General features: G+C 40.1%; 1 pseudogene; it reads right to left on the reverse strand.

Moving 5' to 3' along the window:
* LOC138824645 (zinc finger protein 385D-like) overlaps positions 1-14359 on the reverse strand; it is a 240256-nt pseudogene that overhangs the window by 203529 nt on the left and 22368 nt on the right.

A 14359-nucleotide genomic window follows, 5' to 3' on the forward strand; every position in this document is an offset into this window, starting at 1 on the left:
TTTCAAATACTGGGCCTTAAATAGATCCTGAATTTAGCAAACTGGACAGTACTTGTTAATAAACAGAGGAAAGTAAAATTGGATTGTTATAACAGGAAATCATATTTTAATTCTGATTGCAGTAAATACAGCATTGTTATATAGGGGTCTTTGTTGTGTTTTGTGTGTGTGTGTGTGTGTGTGTGTGTGTGTGTGTGTGTGTGTGTGTGTGTGTGTGTGTGTGTGTGTGTGTGTGTGTGTGTGTGTTTTGTCAGTTGTGGGGCCTGAACTCTGGGCCTGGGCGCTGTCCCTCAGCTCTTCAGCTCAAGGCTAGTGCTCTACCACTTGGGCCACAGCACCACTTCGGCTTTTTTCTTTTTGCTTATGTGGTACTGAGGAATAGAACCCAGGGCCTCATGCATGCAAGGCAAGCACTCTACTACTGAGTCACCTTCCCAGCTCTCTGTAGGTTTTTTATTTGCTTTCTTTTTGCAGTGCTGGAGCTTCATATGTGCTATATAAGTGCTCTACCACTAAGTTCAGTTCTAAAGTGTTTTTAAAAGTCTTTGTCATTTCTTGGAATACATTTCAAAGAAACTTTTTCATTTCAAGTGAACTCCAAGAAATGGAAACAAGAGTTTTTATTTTGTTGTTTTCTGTTTGCTTTTTACTGTATTGTGTGAAGTTCTTTATTCACTTTTTTTCCTTTGATTTATCCTCTGTCTCGAGCCTCTTTGTGCTCTGCTCCTTATGCCACAGTGCCACTTTCAGGTTTTGAGTGGTTAATTAGAGATAACAGTCTCACAGGGAGATTTCTGCCTGACCTGACTTTGAACCATGATCCTCAGATCTCAGCCTCCTGAGTAGCTTCACTGAGGTTTTTGATATTGTTGTTTGTTTCTTGCTTTTTTTGTGCTAGTACTAGGGCTTCTAGACACTGTCCTTTACCTTTTATACTCAAAACTGGAACTCTAGCACTTAAGTCACAGTTCCACTTCCAACTTTTTGGTAGTTAATTGGAAATAAGAGTCTCACAGACTTTCCTTCCCAAGTTAGCATCAAACTGCAATCCTCAGATTTCAGCCTCCTTAGGAACTAGGATTACAGGGATGAGCCACTGATGTTTGCCTCTCAATGTTCTTGTATCCAGCCATTAGCAAAGTGGATCGCACCAATCCAAGGCTTCAAGTATATGTCTCTTGAGTTGCTAAATAAACTGAAAGATACTTACAGCTGATATCAAAACAGCATGTATCGGCACAGCATGGTACTTACAATAGCAGCAGGAAACCTGGATTCATAAGTAGGGAGTGTTTATGATTACTAGAGTTCCAGGACAAAACATGGAACTCAACACCAACTTTATACTATCAAGCAGAGTCAACATGTAATAGATTGCCTTCTAGCAATAGAGTAATGGCTATATTGAACTCAGTGTCTCTTCCTGCCAGGCAAGTGTTCTACCAATTGACCTATGGACTAGTAGACCTTTTTATCATTGTCTGTTTTTCAAATGAAGTCAAACATTTTTCCCAGGTAGTCTCAAACTGTGATGATCCTGTCTTTGCCTCTAAAGTAGTTGGGATTGCTGGTATAAGCACCATATCCATGTACCTAAAAGATGTCTTGAATGCAGATTAATACCCTAAGGGTTCCCTAACTAAGAAGTAACTGATTTTGCTCAGAAAGCCAATGCTGGAACTTGAGTGAGTGAGGGCATCTGTCCAAGTACTCAAGACATGTCCACATGTAAGGGATATTTGACTGCCAGTATCTTTCTGCCATGGCTTTGTTTTCTAGTATTCTGTGATAGCTTAGTGAAATAGAGCACAGCAGGTTCAAAGCAAAGAAAGAATGAGTACAAGGGCATCTTAGATGATACTCTTCTTAGAATTATTTATGTGATCCTGTTAATTGCTTTTAACTAGAACCCTGTAACCCTGTCAGGGAATGCCTACAGACGCCCATACTCCAAGACTTTTCACTGGAAATGTGGAATTTACTTTGGCTTTTCAACCTTAAATGCCACTTTAGAAATCATCTGTCTGAGGCACCCCAGTGGGCGACACAATGAATCACCATGCACACAGTCCCTGTTCTCATTCCTTTCCTGGAATCCAGGGGGCACTCTGTATACTCAACTTTACTCATCATCCCCCTTCCTTACACATGGAAAAGTTCACATTCTGTAAAAGAAATAAATCTGAGAAAGAAAATGGAAGAATTTTTCATGACTTCCTCGAGCTCCCTTATTTTGTTAATGATATTTTCTACCCAAAACGGTGTTGTTTTCTTGGGTTTTAAGGAATGTATGCTGTCTGGTTGTCCTAATACCACGAAGGAGGAAGAAGACACCAGTGTTAAATTGAGCCACTTGAGAAACTTCATCATCAACATAGACAAGTCTCGTTAGGCTAACTCAGTGGTTTTTCATCACAATCCTGTTCTTTTGGACCCACAGTCAAACCTCTTTTCTCAGACCTTGAAATCCTCTAGGGCCTCTCTGCAGGAGAGAAGTCAGAGGTTCTCTGAGAAAGATGCAAGAGAAACAAACGCGATAACTCTAAAGTGAAGACTCTGCTTCCATGGCCTGCCCCAGTGTAGACAGGAGGCATGGCAGGCTGAGTGGGAGAACAGATCACAGGAATGCATTCCGTTATCTTCGAAATCACAAACCCATAAAACATCTGGCTTCCCAGTGCATCACCAACATGTGGGCCAGCAACTCAAATCTGCTTCGTTCTGACGGAAAAGACAATATGCTTTTGTGTGTAAGTTAGAGGAAGGGGAATTTCAAGGAGTTTCTCTTATTTTCTAACGTGTCCTTTCTACGCTCTTATCATTCAGTTTCTTTCATTTACCAAATGAGATGCTTTCTTGTACAAAATGAGATTCGTTATTCATTTATTTATCTAATGATTTGTTTAGGTGCTGGCATGAAAAAATAAAATTTAAATGTCCTTTGTTAATTGGTATTTAATATTATTGTTATGGATTGATTGATTTGCCATTGAGCTAGCTCAGGTCTGTGATTCTGTAATTCTAGTCAACTTGTGAGGAGAAGATAGGAAGATGACAGTTCAAAACCAGTCTCAACAAACTTGCTGGACATGCTAATTGAGCCACATAGTCCTATATAATTTAAGTGGTGGAACTAGAAAGATTGAAATTCAAGGCTGGTCTAAGATAAAAGCATGAGACCTGATCTAACATACAAACTAAAGTACAAAAGACTTGAGGTGTGGCTCAAAGGATAAGAGTACTTGCCTAATTTACCCAAATGTTTACAAACAAGACCACACTAAAGCTACCAGCACAACTATGTTTATTGCAGCATTATTTACCATAGCTAAGATATGGAACCAACCCAGATGCCCCTCAGTAGATGAATGGATCAAGAAAATGTGGTATATATACACAATGGAATTCTATGCCTCCATCAGAAAGAATGACATTTCCCCATTTGTTAGGAAATGGAAAGGCTTGGAAAAAATTATATTAAGTGAAGTAAGCCAGGCCCAAAGAAATATAGGTCCCATGGTTTCCCTTATTTGCAATATATAGTATAGGTATGAGTCAAGCGGAAAAGGTCAGATAATGTGATGTTAGGAAAATGAACCCTTAAATATGTATTTTAATGTTTTCGTTTCTTTCATGCATGTGTTTCTAACGCATTTATAAGATTATTTCTTTGTTGCTTTGTATGTCCCTCCCCCACAGTGTAACCCCCGCTTTCACTATATTCGATGTCAGTATAACATGTGGAGGAGATGGGGACAAACAAGTCGTTTAAGGATTCAGGTGGACCTGTTGCAACAATGAGAAGTACAAAATGTCATGTCAAAACCAGCTTTACAATGTCGGTGTGGGGGGGGAAGGGGGGTATAATTGGGTGGGGGGAGGGGGGAGGCGGGGAAGGGAGGTGAAGGGCAAACAAAGGAGGAGGCTGCAATGCTTGGTAAGAAATGTATGCATTATCCTGCCCATGTAATTGTAGCCCCTCTGTACAGTATGTTCTCAAATAAAATAAAATTAAATTAAAAAAAAAAAAGAGTACTTGCCTAGATAGCAGGTGGTCCTGAGTTCAAATCCTGGTACTGCCAAGAGAAAAAAAAAAAGAGAATACAAGTCCCAAAAGTAGATATTAAATACCTCATAATACTCAAGTCTTGAAAGTTTAAGATCAATGTATGTTCCCTTTGAAACCTGTAGTGGAGAATCCTGGCAAGGGTTAGTCAGGGAGTTTTGAAACCTGATTGCTGAGAGGGATGGCATGTTAATGGTACAACTGAGACACAACAGGGTCTCCCTGACCATATGCTCCACAGCTGTGCAAAAAGCCTAGGTTTGACCTTCCAAGGTCAGCATTCCTTTGTCCCATTTGTATAGAGACTTGGCAAGGCATAACCCAAGTTAATAGGCATGAACCCAGTTTTCCTGGACTGACCACCATGGCCACAGATAAGAGTTTGAGGATCTCAGGACCTCCAGTACAACACTTCTTCTTGAGCCTACTCTCCTAGAAGGTGCTATAATAAACCTGCTCCTGATTAAGTAGCTTTGTGCCACCTTTGAATTCTTTCATGAAGAAGAGCTGTGTGGCCCTCCAGAACTGGTGACCTGAATTTGGTGACACTTCCTTGCCTGTTTCAGCGTTCTGACATATTGTCAGCCATCTTTGCCTGCCCTTGGTCTCTGGTTGTATCATCCCACTCTATCATCTTTTTGTTGTTGTTGTTGTAAGTTGTGGGGCTTATACTCAGGGCCTGGTCACAGTCCCTGGGCTTTCACTCATGGCTAGCTCACTACCACTTTGGGCCACAGCCCCATTTCTGGTTTTCTGGTGGTTAACTATAAGAGTCTCACGGACTTTCCTGCCAGGGCTGGCTTTGAATCATTAACTTCATCTCAGCCTCCTGAGTAGCTAGGATCACTCCACCATCTTCACAGCCTATTCTAGGGGCTTGAACTCTGGTTCTGAGTTGGGTCCATGAGACCAATTTGTGCTCAAGACTAGCACTGGAGCCACAACACTACTTCTGGCTTTTTCTGAGTAGTTTATTGGAGACAAGAGTCACATGGACTTTCCTGCCTGGGCTGGCTTTGAATTGTGGACCTCAGATCTCAGCCTCCTAAGTAACTGGATTACAGGCATGAGCCACCACACAGGGCTTGTCTCTGTCCTAATTTCTCCTTTTTATAAGGATACCAGTCTTATTGGGTTAGAACTCAAACTAATGACCTCATTGCTACTAGATCAATTCTGTAAGACTAATACTTAGTATTGAGAGTTCACTATGATGTTCTAGGGGTTAGGAATTTCAAGTTTCCTTTTGAGAGGCACAATTGAACTCAAAAAAAAAAAGGAATGGGTTGCAAAATCTGGGAACCATTGTGAAATTTTATTCACACACCAATTTTCAGGTGACTTGTTCAAAGAAGAAAAATACAAAATTCCTTGTCTAAATAGCAAAAAAAAAAAAAGAAAGAAAGAAAGAAAGAAATATCCATGAACCAGTTTGACCATTTCTTCCTTGCCTCTCTTGCCAATATGGTCAATTTTAGTCTCAAAGAATTTTGTGATCTCTACAGGTTTGGGGAGAAGAAAGAGGCTCAAATAATTGATATTGTTCGAGATAAGGAGAATACATGAAGATGAATCATGTACCACTTAAGGACAGACTTTTATTAACTAGTCTGAAGAGAAGCATAGATCTTTTGAAATGTCACAAGATGGACATTGTAAAGTTTATAGAAAAATTAAACAATGGCATACAGTTGTGAGCTATATAAACACTTAATCTGGATTTTGTTGTTTGTTTAAACCACAAAAGAAATCAATTTTAAGCTAAATGTTTAGATCTGCGTAAATTTCCAGCTTCTTTGTATATTTGTTTCTTTATTTAGATCACTACTTAATGTTCTAAGAAAGTATAATGATGTGTAAAATGGCACTTTTATTCAAATTAATCCTGTGTGGATAATCTGTGGGATCTCCTCTAACATAGAAATTCCAAATAACATACATTTAAGACATTCACAATCAAACTCTTGTTTGATTGTTTTTATGATTTTCACCAATATGTAAATTCATCTACATGGATATATATATATTCATTTGCACACACATGTGTATACAGACATATACACATTATTTATGTATTGATATATAGACAAGTATTTTTCCTGCACCGCCTTACAGAAAGTCTTTCAGATCTTATTATCTGGCATCATTAATTCCTGTTACTTACAATATTGGGCTTCTCCTTTTATAAAGTCCTCAATTCACAAATTTCTATCTCTCCTTCTCCCAGAGGAAATCCATCTACTTTTCATCGTAAGCAGTGACATGGACTCAGGCCACAAAGGAATGGTATTAGGAGCCAGGTGTCGGTGGCTCACACCTGTAATCTTAGCTACTCAGGAGGCTGAGATCTGAGGATCATGGTTCAAAGCCAGCCCATGCAAGAAAGTCTGTGAGACTCTTATCTTTAATAAACAATAGAAAACAGGAAGTGGCACTGTGGCTCAAGTGCTAGAGCACTTGCCTTGAGCTGAAGCGTACAGGGACAGCGCCCAAGCCGAGTTCAAGCCCACAACCAAAAACAAAAAAAAAAGGAATGTTATTAGGACAAACACTGCTTTCCTGAGTGAAATCAGCCCTCCATCTCTGGATTACATTTTTTCCACTACTCTCTTCCCTAAGCACCTGGTTCCAGTAACACAGACTTGATATGGAATGCCTGGTATAACCCAGAGTGGTTACTCTTCTCCACATTTTATTAAGGCTCCTTTCTTTCTCTCATCTTTACTTGCATATTAGGTATAAAATGCTTATCCAGCCCTTCTAATGGAATTTCTTTTTCCAAAGGGACCTCTCTAGTCTGAGTTAGGGTAAACACTTTTCTTTCAAGCCCTTCCAGTGCCCTGTGGATTCTAGCACCATAGCATCTACCACTGAAATAATTTGATTTTCAAACAGTCTGATAATATTTCTCCCTTCCTCAAATTGGAAAAGGGTAGTGGGTTGTACTTTCTTTTTTTTTTTTTTTTTTGAATAAGCGCCTGTCCACCAAAAGTGCTCCCATAAGGTTTACCACTGAAGAGAGAACTTAGAGGCATAAAAGTAACCACTCTAGCTGTCTGTCAATCATTATAAGGAGAAGAAGCTGGTCTAGAAAATGGTTCTTGGTTGAAACCATGTTGTATAACTTTGTAAAGAATCAATGCATTAAAAGCCAGGTGCTGGTGGCTCTCGCCTGTAATCCTAGCTACTCAGGAGGCTGAGATCTGAGGATCATGGTTCAAAGCCAACCCGGGCAGGAAAGTCCGTGAGACTCTTATCTCCAATAAAGCACTAGAAAACCAGAAGTGTCGCTGTGGCTCAAGTGGTAGAGAACTTGCCTTGAGCTGAAGAGCGCAAGCACAGCGCCTAAGCCCAGAGTTCAAGCCCCATGACCAACAACAACAACAACAAAAAGAAGAATCAATGCATTTGTTGGGAGCCTTAATGTCCATATGCCATAAATACACTGTTCCAGAAGTAAAATTAGGGGCTAAAAGGATGGTTCGTGAGGTAGAGCACTTGCCTTGCAAGTCTAAGGCCCAGTTTTGAAACTCTATTACTACACAAACTGGAAAAAAAAAAAAAAGAATTGTGCTACTAATGGAACCTCAAAAGCACTTAATGTGCATTAACTCAATTATTTTCAACCCTGACTGTACACAAGAATGACCTGGGAGTGTTCTGAAAGTAGGGCCAGGTCCCCAAACAAGGCAAAATCACTGCAGTGCTTACGCGGCTTCTGGGGGAGAGAAAGAGCCCTAGGAAACCCCCTGTAAGAGAATCCATTCATCTGGTTGACATGTTTTCACTGATGTGCCACAGAAGCTAAAATGTTTTCCATGTATGCACAATACAGCCAATAATCCACCAAAAGAGGCAGGGCTTTGCTCATTGTTCAGAAAGACATTGAGGCCAAGCAGGATAATGGATTTTCTCCTGTCATCTAAGACACCAGGAAGCTCCCAGATTTAAATTCAGGTTGATTAAAATCAGTGTTTCTTCCAGCACCTCCCACTGCCCCTGAGACCCACGTCATAGGTAACCGAACTTCTGACCTCATTCCAAAACTGGGTCTGAATTTGGGTGCCTCTCAGGTTAACAAACCACAGGAGATGTGTGTGTGTGTGTGTGTGTGTGTGTGTGTGTGTGTGTGTGTGTGTGTGTGTGTGTGTGTGTGTGTGTGTGTGTGTGTGTGTGTGTGTGTGTGTGTGTGTGTGTGTGTGCAATAACAATTAATAAGGGAAATACAAGCAGACAAAACTCAGCTACATAGGGTAGAAGAAAAGCCTCTCCGGCAACGAACTGGCTTTCATTATACCATCTGCTACTTCTTGCACCCAAAGAAGAGCCAGCCTCTTTCACTTCTATGTTCTTCCTGCTCTACCTGTTTCTCTTAACCAGCCTGACAGGCATGGTAATAGATATTGTGAGTCTACTCCTAAGATTAAACTATACTACCACAAGAAAGAAAGAAAGAAGAAAGAGAACGAAGGCAGGCAGGCAGGCAAGCAGGAAAGAAAGAGGAATGAAAAAAAAAAGGCATTGGTAACCTAAACCTGTAAGCCTAGCTACTAAGGAGACTGAGATTTGTAACATCTCAGTTCAAAGCCAGACCAGACAAAAAAGTCCATGAGGATAATTAACCAGGCAAAAACGAGGCTGGAGGCATGGCTAAAGTACTAGAACAATAACCGCCCAAGCAAGCCCAACCAAAATGAGAAGCCCTGAGTCCAAATCCCAGTTCTAGTTTAAAAAATAAAAAAGGAAAAAGAAGAATTTAACAGGTAAATATCATCTATTGTCACACTATCTTCTACATAAACATTCAAAATTTCATTAATTTGCATAAAATACTCAAATACACATGTTTCAGTTTTAGTCTGGATTTTATTCACTTAAGCCAACATCTCAAATTCCCTACTTAAAGATACACATTTTTTACTTTATTTTATCCTTCAATTACTTCTTTACAAATATGCTAAACTACACTCACACTTTGAAATGTTCACAATTTTCTAAATAAAATAGCCTCTAACTGCCACTCATCTTTCTAGATATTGTTTGTGAGTGACTGGAGAATTTGACAGATTTCTATGTTCTTAATACCATAAAGAAAATGTCTTTTTTTTCTTGTACCAAGTGGCCTCAAGCTTTTTCAGTTTCTTGCTTAGGTAGCACTCCAACTTAAATCACACCAACTTAAATCACACCTTTGGCTTCTAAATACAACCCTCTAGATCTCAGCCTCCTAAGTAGCTAAGATTATAAGCATATGCCAATGGCCCTGACCAAAAGATTTTGTTTTATTCAGTTCTGAGTAAACTGCTTATATTTTCTTGTTATCCAGTGATACGAAATTGTCTTATTTTTGACTCATGATTATGCAAGCCACTTTTTTTCTATTGCTTCCTTTTCCACTAATTTTCCTATAATGTATCTTCATCGTAATATAAAACATTTTGTTCTTTTAAATCAGTCTCCAGACTTTCTGCCCTACTTGTCTCAGGTTCTTTCCTCTCACCTCTCATGCCCCATGAAGTTCCTGACTGCAGACTTCTTCCTTCCTCCAGCTGGCCCCATGCTTTTCTCTGTATTTCCTTTTTGAATCCTCACATCCTCCTTCTGCCTTCCAGAATATTGAAAACTTTAATCTGTTGTCAACGCAAACACCTCTATCCTTTTCCAGCTATGGTCATTCCTTAAATTTATTTCAGTGAAAATCTTGGGAGCAAAGTCTTTTTTTTTTTTTTTTTTTTGGTCGGTCATAGGGCTTGAACTCTGGGCCTGGGCGCTGTCCCTCAGCTCTTCAGCTCAAGGCGAGCGCTCTACCACTTGAGCTACAGCGCCACTTCCGGTTTTCTAGTGGTTTATTGGAGATAGGAGTCTCACGGTCTTTCCTGCCCCGGCTGGCTTTGAACCGCGATTCTCAGATCTCAGCCTCCTGAGTAGCTAGGATTACAGGCGTGAGCCACCAGTGCCCGGCGAGCAAAGTCTTTATACACAGATAATCTTTTATGTTATTCTGAAGAGAAGCATGATTTATTCTTGTGTGTTTGAAATAATAAATCTAACAAAAAAGTAACCTTGGCTCCAAAGGATGTACACTAGTCCAAAATACCTTTGAATGTGATCTCCATAAATTAAGGTTTGTAGGTAATTATTGTTGTCTACATTGGACCAGACTAACTACTCCATTGAAATAATGGGCCTTCTAAATTGTATTTCAACATGAAGAGCATGATTTATTTAGGAGCATGGCGCTTCCGCTGGAATCTTCTGGGAATTGTTGATGAGAATTCTTTTCCTTTGCCTGGAATATGTGATTCCTCCCACCATAAAACCAGACAGTTAAAATTATGTTTTCCTCCTTCTTCTGTTGCAGAACTGACTTTGCACTTTAAGTCAACTTTCCAAACTAGCTCTCTAGATCTTGCTAGATAATGATATTATTTTGTAAAGGATTCTTAGCTTTAAAAGCTGCACACATAAAAAAGACAAACACCATAAAGAAAATGTGCTGGTGCTGAAGACTTCTAATTACCTGCCAAAGAGATCTGGCTGCCTACCATTCGTGGGGTGAGGATGGTAACTTGAGACAGAAATATAATGGATCAAGTGTCAGTCTGTTAAGCAGATCTCAGACATTCAATTGGAACAGACCATATTTTGTAGACCACAGCTTGCAATAGTTTAAGTCAGAAGGAATAAAGTTAATGCAAAGTTAAGACAGATATGAGGTGGGTCGGCTGCATATGGAAAATGGAGGACAAATTACACTGGAGGTATGGGATTAGCCTAGGCACACAACAACTTGATAGATGGACAAAAATCATGAGTCATGCCGTGGCTCAAGGGATAGAACACTCGCTTTGAGCTGAAGAGCTCAGGGATAGCGCCCTGGCCCAGAGTTCAAGCCCCATAAGTGACCAAAAAAAAATTCATGAGGTACTGTACTGATTAATTATAATGATGTCAAAATAATAACAATAAGGTCAATGGACTATTATTCAGTCATAAAGAAAACTGCAATGATGTCTTGCAGAAAATTACTGGAATTAGAGAACATCACGTGAAGTAAAATAATTCACAGTGAAAGATAAATATTTGCATCTTCTCTCTCATAGGCAGCATCTAGATCTAAATAAAATGAATTACATGAGTAGACAATGGAGATAATTTGGGAGTGAAAACTGTGGGAAGAGGGGATGGAAGAACAGGACACAGTGGAAAGCACGCGATCAGAACACTTTATATGAATAGTGAAAATAGAATAGTGACATCTGTTACAATTGCATAATTCAGTCAAGAGTAGGGAGGGTTAAGAAAGAGCAATAGATGGGGTGAATTTAATCAAACACCATTATGTCCATGTATGGAAATAACACAATGAAACCATTAATATACACTAATTGGAAAAAGAAATCACTCTGCACAGTACTAGAAGGATGAAATCAGTTCAGAGTAATATGCTTGGAACAAAGCCAGGCATGTACAGGATGCATTGCACTTTCAGAGACCACCATTGAGAGCTATACAGTGCAAAAACAAGCACCCTCCCCCCAAATACAGTATTTTCATGATGTATCTCCAGTGCTGATATCAGGATGATATATAGAACCATTAAAAACATCCTGTGTTCATCATTGACATATTGCCTAATAAGATAAAGAACTAAAAACAATGAATTGAAGATCACCTGGGAAGGTCAAGCATTTTAGAAAGGTTTTAAGTAAGAGGCTGAATGTGTCCCCCTTTTAAGAGAATGGCTTCAGCGAGCATTGACATGGTGGTACACATCTGTGAGATCAACTACTTGGGCAGGCAAAGAGGCAGGAGGATTTAGAGTTCAAGATTTGCCTGGGGAAAAAAAAGGTAGCTGACATCTTATCGGAAAAACAAAAACAAGCTGGGCGCCAATGGCTCATGCCTGTAATCCTAGCTACTTAGGAGGCTGAAATCTGAGGATCATGGTTCAAAACCAGCCCAGGCAGGAAAGTCTGTGAGACTCTTATCTTCAGTAAAGCACTAGAAATTGGAAATGGCACTGTGGATCAAGCGGTAGAGAACTCACCTCGAGCTAAAGAGCATAGGGACAGTGCCCAAGCCCAGAGTTCGAGCCCCATGACTGACCAAAAAAAAAAAAAAATGAAGCCAAACACAGCTATAATCCTAACTATTTGGAAGACAGAGATCATGAGGCAAAAGGTCATAAGACTCCATTGCAACCAGTTGCTGGGTGGATAGGTACACTCCTGTCATCCCAGCTGTGTGGGGAAACACAAATAATAGTATCATGTGCAGGCTGTCCAGGGTATAACGTTAGACCCTATATCAAGAATAATCCGTGAAAATGGACTGAAGGCATGGTTCAGGTAACAGAGAACTAGCCATAGCCTTTAGAGATTATCCCATTGGATTTGGGGTAGGAAGGGTGGATTAGGGTTTGAATTCATGACCTTGTGCTTGCTAGGAGACGATACTCTAGCACTTGAGCCACAGCTCCACAATCCAACTAGTAGAAGTTGATAAATGACAAGAGACATGTAGAGGTTTCAGGAGACAGGCTTTGGGTCATTGTTATCTGAAGTGCAACAGATGAAGAGTGTCTTCTCAGCTAGGTGGCTGAATGTGGAACAATAATGTTGATCAGTTCATGAATAAAGAGAAGAGAGAAATGTCTTATAGCCATGGGACAAGAAAATAAGTTCATATCAGGTATAGGGATGGTATACTAACTTGTATGTGGTATCAGCTGGTTTCATGAGGTTAATAGAGAGGTAAGGACTCAGAAATAAGGCTCAGGGCCGGGCGCTGGTGGCTCACGCCTGTAATCCTAGCTACTCAGGAGGCTGAGATCTGAGGATCGAGGTTCAAAGCCAGCCCAGGCAGGAGAGACTATGAGACTCTTTTTTTTTTTTTTTTTTTTTATTGTAAAGATACTATACAGAGGGTTACAGTTACATGAGTGAGGTAATGAGTACACTTCCACTTCCTCTTGAACATTGTTACCCCCTCCATTGTTTTCCCCCTACCATCCCCTCCCTCCCTCCCTTCCCCAAGGTTCTTTTTTTTTTTTTTTTTTTTTTGATTGTGATTAAGTGATTACTTAATTTCCGGAAATTCACAGTATTGTGGAATAATGATGCTCATTTAAAGTCACAAGTTCATTCTAACTTTCCTGGAGCAAATTGTCTATCACAGTCTGTAATATATAACGGTGCTCATATGTTATATACCATATATGTGATCAGCAGCATGGGGATATTTAGTAGTGGTTCAACCAGATGAGTGGGAGTTCTTTGTTTCTTAAGTCCTGTTAGTTTTGTCATATCACCTAACATTTTGGATTCATCATCCACTTATCAGGGAGACCATGTACTGTTTGTCTCTTCGTTCTTGGCTTACCTCGCTCAACATGATTCCTTCTAGCTCCATCCATTTCCCTGCAAATGCCATTATTTTGTCATTTCTAATGGCTGCATAATATTCCATTGTGTATAGATACCACAATTTTTGGATCCATTCATCTGTGGTGGGGCATCTAGGTTGTTTCCATATCCTAGCTATTGCGAACAGTGCTGCAAGAAACATGGAGGTGCACGTGTCCTTGTATATTGGTTCCTGTTGTTCAGGGTAGATGCCTAGAAGTGGTATGACTGGGTCGTAAGGGAGGTCAATCTTTAGCTTTCTAAGGACCCTCCAGACTGCTTTCCAAAGTGGTTGTATGAGTGTACATTCCCACCAGCAGTGTAATAGCGTTCCTCGTTCTCCACATCCCCTCCAGCATTTGTCGTTGGCTGATTTGTGGATGTGGGACATTCTGACTGGGGTAAGGTGGTATCTCAGGGTTGTCTTTATTTGCATTTCCTTCACCACCAGGGATGATGAACATTTCCTCATGTGTTTCTTTGCCATTTTTATTTCTTCATTTGAGAAGTCCCTCTTTAGTTCCCTTGCCCATTTAGTAATTGGTTTGTTGGGTTTGGGAGGGATTAGTTTCTTGAGTTCCCTGTATATACAGGATGTTAACCCCTTGTCTGATATATTGCTGGTAAATATTTTTTCCCAATTAGTTGGTTGTCTTTCTAGCTTGGTTGCGATAGCTTTATCTGTGCAGAAGCTTTTTATTTTAAGGTAGTCCCATTTGTCGAGTCTCTCTCCAATTTGTTGTGACCCTGGGACTCTGTTCAGGAAGTTCCTTCCTGTGCCTATTAGTTCAAGTGTCTCTCCTACTCTGTCCTGCAGTAGTTTCAGAGATTCAGGTTTAATGTTAAGGTCTTTAATCCATTTTGAGTTGATGTTGGTGCATGGTGA

This window comes from Dipodomys merriami, unplaced genomic scaffold (assembly GCF_024711535.1).
Source record: "Dipodomys merriami isolate MVZ:Mamm:240054 unplaced genomic scaffold, mDipMer1.0.p SCAF_13, whole genome shotgun sequence".
NCBI lineage: Eukaryota > Metazoa > Chordata > Mammalia > Rodentia > Heteromyidae > Dipodomys > Dipodomys merriami.